At 35.0% G+C, this 7,978-nt stretch overlaps 1 long non-coding RNA gene across 1 annotated transcript; it reads right to left on the reverse strand.

Moving 5' to 3' along the window:
- Positions 1-1,858: 1,858 nt before the first annotated feature.
- On the reverse strand, positions 1,859-5,433 carry LOC124864712. The gene is made up of 3 exons (XR_007037347.1): positions 5,357-5,433; positions 4,018-4,172; positions 1,859-2,663 (listed from the first exon to the last, which is right to left on the reverse strand). It is a non-coding gene; the product is annotated as an uncharacterized LOC124864712 (long non-coding RNA).
- Positions 5,434-7,978: the final 2,545 nt, after the last annotated feature.

Genomic DNA, 7,978 nt, shown 5'->3' on the forward strand with positions numbered 1-7,978 from the left:
ACAGCTACTGCAATCCATTACATTTGAACGGTTCATGCAGACTAGAGCAGAGCTGCAAAGAGACATAAAGAATATGTATTTTGAACTTATGAAAATTACGCCTGTTTAAAACAAATCTGAGTAATTGTCCATTTATGTCAGAAGACCGGTTTTGACTGCAATTATTCCAGTTTCTTTTATCATTCCTAGTTTCACACGACACAATGAAGTGGTAAAAAAAAAGAATGAGTTTTACACTGTTTATTACTATATCCAGAGCTGTCTTCACCAGATCTGAGTTCTCCTGCTGCATGAAAGAAACCTGTAGCAGCAACAGGAAAAATTATTTCAAGAGATCTAAAGAAAATGTAATGAAGCTTCTTTTTTAAGCTTCTTTAGTGCCTCATGTTTTGTAGCAGTTTAGCTAAATCAAATACTCTTGTAAGTAAGGAGTCAGACTTAATTAATCCAGATATTTTATTATTGGGTCTGGATAAAACTCAAACATTGTTACATTGTAAATGTTATCTGTACAATTTTACATATTTGAATTAGTCATGTCTGACAGTATGTTTCTTTACAGTTTATGCAATTGTTAGCTAAGTTAAGCTGAGGTTTCAATTTTTAGTATTTGCTGTTAAAGTACAATTGAAAGTTACAGAAAATATATTTATATATTTTCCAGTATTTTCTAAATGTCATATTGATTCTAAGCATGTGTGTTTCTCATACGCCAATAATCCACTGCATAATGGATTCAGTCTGTTTTGAAGAAATGTACTGGTTTCTAATGTTATAAATAGAAAGTATACAATGCAGTGCAGTGCTCGGTGAACAGAAGATATCCAATTTTTGTTTCTGCATTTCCTCAACAATTAGCACTTGTTTTATCTCTACACCCTAGATGACTCTTTTTATTTTTGATACCACAAGAGCAATAGTGTTAATTTTTTACACTGTCACTGATGTATAACACAGGGTTGTATTAGATCTAGTTTCTGTTTTTAAAGGTTGGCTCATTCTAATGGCCATGTTGTTGGGATTAGCAAGAAAATGTTTCTTGTAAAATTTTGCTAATAAATGTTACTTTAAAATAAAATTCTATCATGGTTTTTAATATGTTGATCTAGCTCCTTATCCATTTGAACAGGCGTCAAATCTATCCCCTTACCTCCGGCTTTTAATATGTGTTGGCTGTAAATGAAAGAAAAATTTAACATGTGGCTTGGCTTTCATCGACCAAATTAAAGACTGTGATCAGCTAATTTAATTGAGAGAAATATTTAACTTTACAGGATAATGAATAACCCTAAGGTAAATCATTTATTGTGAGAAAATGAAGAGAATGGAATCAGAATTCAAAAGAACTCAGTAACAGAGCTGAATGCCATTTATTTGTCTTTAACATGTCATTAGAAAAAGTTAGATACACATTTGATAATTGCAAATGGTTTCAGACTTAATGGGACAATAACTTGGAACTTCTTTTGGGCACTGTTTTGTCACATAGGTGCAGGGAAGCCCTGAAGAGGCTTGATAACAAGCTATTAATTTTATTCAGGTATGATGGAGAAGGAATCCACCTAAAAGATGTAGGACAGTAGCTCTCGAGGGCTGAACTTGCCCCTCCTCCCCGAGTTAATGCATGGGTAATTTGCTGATACACACAAGGCTTACAATTATCGATCTGGATTGCCAGTCATGAATAGTAAGAAAAAAAGTTGGCAACAGAATGCAACGGATAGTTAGTGAGTTTATACTTCACAAATGCCTGGCAACAAAACAGTGATGTTTATATTTAATGGAAGGCAGGTTTACAAATTTTATAATATCCTTTTTGCTGTACTCGTACTGCCATTTCATTCACATTTCACACATACATTGTCATTGGATTTTATTTAACAATACAGAATTGTGTTAGAAGAAAAAATACATTTGTTTATGCAGCTGAAAGCATAGCTAGTTAGAAGAATTTGTTACATAACTGATGATCACATCACACTATCTATATTTGACAAGAAATGAGCATTGCTACTTCTAATGACTGAGTGTAAAAGTAAAGAAAAAACTATATATTGGGACAAGATGTCAACCAAACATTTTTTTACTTTGATCAGTAAAATGGTAGCTGAAAAACTAAACTCATATCAAAACACTGCATTTACATTATACCAGTAATAACCATTAATATTCTGACAGAATGATGTAAAAAATGACATGTTTGCTTGCCCCCAAAATGTATTTCATTTGATACAAAGCAAGAATACCTGCATATAGGGTACCTGTAAGACATGACAACTACTCACATAATCAAGATAAACAGAAACACTGTTTTTTCTCTTTTTGACTACAGAAATTTCTTAAACACTTTGGAGTATTTTTTCTCTTAACCTTATATACAGATCAGCAGCAACAAGTGGATCTCTTGGGGCATTCCATTCATTTTCTACCATAAGCAGACAACAAAGTTCAAACACTGTTTCATCGCAGGGATATTGGCCTTTTGGTGTACACTCTTCCATGCACACACTGATCTCATCCATGAAAACAGGTTTCAGTCTATTATCCTCAGCCCTGTGCAGCTCTGGAAAAGAGTACATCACTACTGGTCGACCCGATGATGCACCACCACTTGGCCTGATTTTGTGTGAGTTCCATGTGTGCACAACGTCATCAAGTTCATCCTGCATAAAAACAGCACAGTGTAAATGTATAAAACAGATAATGGAACAATAACTTTTCCCAAGGTTGGGGCTTATTAAGTAATTAATACAAAAAGAAAGTGACCTCTAATACCAAGCACAACAACAATATAGCACTTTCAGCAAACAGCACATGCACACAGAGAGGTGCAACACTTTAAACTGTATGATCCCTAATTTCATATGTAGCATTAACTTACTGATAAAAATGCTTTCTGAAACCAGACCCAAGGGAGCACTGGGGAACAGACTCCCTACTAATTTAAAACATTTGGCAATAAAAACACATTTGCTCCATGCACATGTGCTGAGAAAGGTGTAGTTATGTCTAATGATAAAATAAATTCCATCAAATTATTAAAATGAAAATAAACTCATTTTATTCACAAAAGACCTTTTGATATTTCTAAAAACACTACCAGAACATTTACATGTTCAACTTTTGAAACAGACATTACAGAACATGTGTACACCCTTTTACCTGAATAAGATTAAGAAAGCAGAATTGGATAAGATTTTTGTCCAAAAAGTCTCCAGTGAAGTGACCATCATCCTGAAAGGTTTGAAATAAGCTCATCCAAAACTGTGCACTTTGTTTGCGGAGGGTAGCCCACCACCCTTCTATACGTTGGTTGGCTGTACTTCTTCCATAAACGAAACTTTTATCCCCTGCAAAACTGTCTGTGTGGTTTCTCCACAGAAACATCTGCATTTGTTCGACACATCTATTTTCTGTTCCTCTGTCAGCACGTATCCTCTCTGGACATCCATTGATGCATGAAACTGTTTTCAGAAAATAACTTGCAATCAATTTAGGGTCATTGTTTGTGACATAAGCCTCCATCCATAAAACATAGCGGCTAAAACCGTCTATGCAGCCACTAATAGCAATGCCATATAGTTTTAGTTTATCATAGCCATCCATGTGCCAAAGTGCATTTGGTCCTTTGCAGTTGTACTGACGTCTTCTCAATCGTCGAGCTCGTCTTAGTTCCACACCTTGTGGGTCAACCAATTTAATTATGCGTCTTACAGTATCTTGTGACACCACAATTCCACATTGAACTGCATGAAGATGTAGCCATCGATAACCTTGCATCTGACCACTGGTCATGATTTCTTGTTGGACAAAGACCATCACTTCTTCCAGGTCTGACTGATTCTTCCTTCTGAACAGCCCAAGTCTTTTACAAATTCTCTTTAGAGTTCGAACACTTATTATAGTCTGATGACTGTGTGCTAAAATTGCAAGTATTTCTTTGTTACTGAAAGAAAGTCTGAAGTAGAGTCTGACTAGGTCATCCAAATCTGACATTTCAGGAACTGTGTCTCTCACTCTGAGAGGGGAACTCTTGGCAGAAGACCCTGTTTTCTTTTTGAGAGTGGTTGTTTGCTTTTGCAGAAATTGAAGAGGGCAATTCGGTCTCCATAGGAAGGGATGTAATTTGCCAGAGTTGCGTCATCCATCAGCGCTATGACATCCCAATCAATCTGCACAAAAACAGACAGAAAACACAATTACTTTATTTCAAAGTCTTCCCTGCAAATCAGTGTTAAGATCACCCTTATGCCAATAGGAAAATACTGACTTTAAATAGCATAAAAGCTATATACTGTTTTAGGGAGACATACAATGGTGAAAGAAGGAGCTAAAGCATAGCCTTTCAGTAAATGGACCATCCTCTACTTTATTTTAAAATGAAAGGATTGGATTGATTATCATGTCGGTACAATAACACCGATTCATTAATATACAGTCTAATAAAGGGTATTACACAGAGAACACACAATGAAACATTGTATATCATTATTTGGAACAGCAATTGGATCATCCATCCATCCATCCATCCATCCATCCATCCATCACATAATTTTACGTTTCCATTGGTTGTGCGAACAACATCACCCTGTGGTCAAAGTTCAAGGCGGCTGTGCTCCCCAACCAGCAATTTTAGTTTTACTGTTTTATAAGAAACATTAATGAGTGTATTAAGTTTGATTTAGTGAACTGTAGCCCACCATTTCCGCACCTTGGCGATAACTGCACTGACAACAATGAGGGTAGCTCAGAGTATAAAATGTAATTTAAGTCTTGAGCTGGCACATAAAACACAGAGCAGGAAAATTATTTTGTGATTCTGACATTTTAACAGTTTGTATATTTTTCCGACATTGTACCACTAACATAGCCTATATATAGTTATTTGCACAACATTAGTTGGTGCTAGCGAATGGTTTGAGAGGATCTTTAGTCAACCACAATCAGAACAACAATCGGGGATCGGCAGCTGTTTATGCAAGCCATCCATTTTCCTGATTAATATATATAAACATGTATTTCACCTTCAATTTCATTCAAGTTTCTCTCCTCTGCTGTACGAAAAGTTACTCAATTGAACGCATCAAATACATTTTTCATGTTGGCAGGTGGTTAGCGTCTATAATTCAACTACTGGTTAATTTCCTTGGAAAACATTCAACACAAAGAACAATAAAATAAAACACAACCAACACTTTTGGGATAATTCCAGCAATCAGCAGCTAATAACCCTATATTCAATGCGTGTGATGTAACATTGTGGAACACGTTTATTCCTCCTAACGATGTAAGCTAACAAACATGCTAACAGCTCGTTCCGTTTTGGACACTAAACTAACTCTGTTGTTTTACTCACCTTCTGCTCTTCCAATAATGAAATGGCATCTTCAGGAAGCCCTCGGACACGTAAAAAGTCACTTAAATCTGACATGTTTCCCAAGATTGCTGGACGTTCCCCTGCACGACTCACATCTCAGGCGATGAAGCTGGTTGCACCCAGATGCTTCCAGGTGCTCACCTGCATTAAAGTCAAAATTCTGAGATTAAAGTCAGAATTCTGAGAGTAAAGTCAGAATTCTGAGATTAAAGTCAGAATTCTGAGAAAAAAGTCAGAATTCTGAGATTAAAGTCAGAATTCTGAGATTAAAGTCAGAATTCTGAGATTAAAGTCAGAATTCTGAGATTGAATTCTGAGATTAAAGTCAGAATTCTGAGAAAAAAGTCAGAATTCTGAGATTGAATTCTGAGATTGAATTCTGAGATTAAAGTCAGAATTCTGAGAAAAAAGTCAGAATTCTGAGATTAAAGTCAGAATTCTGAGAAAAAAGTCAAAATTCTGAGATTAAAGTCAGAATTCTGAGAGTAAAGTCAGAATTCTGAGATTAAAGTCAGAATTCTGAGAAAAAAGTCAGAATTCTGAGATTAAAGTCAGAATTCTGAGATTGAATTCTGAGATTAAAGTCAGAATTCTGAGAAAAAAGTCAGAATTCTGAGATTAAAGTCAGAATTCTGAGATTAAAGTCAGAATTCTGAGATTAAAGTCAGAATTCTGAGATTGAATTCTGAGATTAAAGTCAGAATTCTGAGAAAAAAGTCAGAATTCTGAGATTGAATTCTGAGATTGAATTCTGAGATTAAAGTCAGAATTCTGAGAAAAAAGTCAGAATTCTGAGATTAAAGTCAGAATTCTGAGATTAAAGTCAGAATTCTGAGAAAAAAGTCAAAATTCTGAGATTAAAGTCAGAATTCTGAGAGTAAAGTCAGAATTCTGAGATTAAAGTCAGAATTCTGAGAAAAAAGTCAGAATTCTGAGATTAAAGTCAGAATTCTGAGATTGAATTCTGAGATTAAAGTCAGAATTCTGAGAAAAAAGTCAAAATTCTGAGATTAAAGTCAGAATTCTGAGAAAAAAGCCAGAATTCTGAGAAAAAAGCCAGAATTCTGAGATTAAAGTCAGAATTTTATTTTATTTTTTTAGTGGCCCTAATACTCTTCCGTACAAATTAGATACAAAGGATGTCTTAAAATTACAAGGGGATCTAAAATTAGAAATAATGAAAACTAAAAAGAGAAAAATAACAAAGAACAATGGGGAAAGAACAGAGAAAAATCTCTGATTTAACAGAAATATGTACACGATGGCATAAAAATACGGATTTTCAGGTAACTTAATTATCACTGAAATCCTAAAACTACACGGGGATCTTAAACTGGAGATTATGCATTCAAAGGATTCAAGAGACAATAAAAAACCTTGCCAGATTATAATTTCAAAGGGGACTTTTCAGTCCCTGAGTGCACACAGTTAATAAACAGATTAAAACAAAAAGATGAATTAAAAAAACAATAAGAGCAGCTTTTAACTGACATAGCCATAATACTGAGGCCTTAAGAAAAGCACAGGAAAAAAAAAAAAACTTTCAGCTTAACTGAAAACAAATAAAGGGGGGCGGACCGCCACCCATCCCAGGTTAGGATACCAAGGTAGCCCCAAATTATAAAGACTAAGAGATGGTTTTAGAGGACGTGGTAAAATAAGTTAAAATAGGAGGTGACAATGTGGACAACATGGAAACTGTCCAACTGGACAACCCAGTGTTAAAGAAGTAATCTGAGAGTAAAAGATTTTGTAGGCAAGCATTAGTGAGAAACAGGTGCTTTAAAAATCATTCTATGGTGTTATACTACCAACAATATCATGATAAAATGCAAAAGATTCATTTTACAGGGAAATAATTCCATATTTGGCTCAGATTGTTTGCATTCTTGATTTTTCCTCTTTGAGAGAAGTTAAATTTCAGCTATGTGAAACGACCTTGACAAAGAGATGCAGCTGCCTGAAAACAAAGATAAAACTTCTGCAAACAGCAGAAGTCTGTCTCTGCTGAAAGGTCTGAAAAAAAAAAAAAACAATTGTAACTCTACCCTGCATGTGTCAAACTCAAGGTCCGCGGGCCAAAACCGGACCTCAGAAGTTTAGTGATTCTCTAGAAGTAGAGCCTTTTAATATGGTGATTGTGTGCTTGAATGTTATTTTGTCAATCAATAAGCAGTTTTGTCTACATTCTGCCACAATCTGCCTTTTGAAAATGTTTTGAATCTTGCTCTTTATGTCTAAAAAAAAAAAAAAGAAAAGAAAAATTGGCTAAAGTCTGCAGACACAAAATGAACTTGGATTGAAGCTCTAACTATGTTTATTTAATCTGAGATCTTCTCCAAATGCAACAGTATATGTCAGTCTACATGAGATACTAACAACTTCACCTACTGATATAATATAAAGATCTGATTGAATATGTGAAACAAACAATGATGAAAGTTTTTCAACAGGTGATGTTCATCCAGAAGGAAGACAGTGTTCCTAGGAAATGCAGCTCATTCATTAACAATCACTTTTTCTCCTATAGGTGGAAGTTTTGCTGATTAATCATAGGCTGGATCTATGAAACATTATGAGCACAGACCAAATGACCAAGGT

Source organism: Girardinichthys multiradiatus, chromosome Y (genome assembly GCF_021462225.1).
Source record: "Girardinichthys multiradiatus isolate DD_20200921_A chromosome Y, DD_fGirMul_XY1, whole genome shotgun sequence".
NCBI classification, from domain to species: Eukaryota; Metazoa; Chordata; class Actinopteri; order Cyprinodontiformes; family Goodeidae; genus Girardinichthys; species Girardinichthys multiradiatus.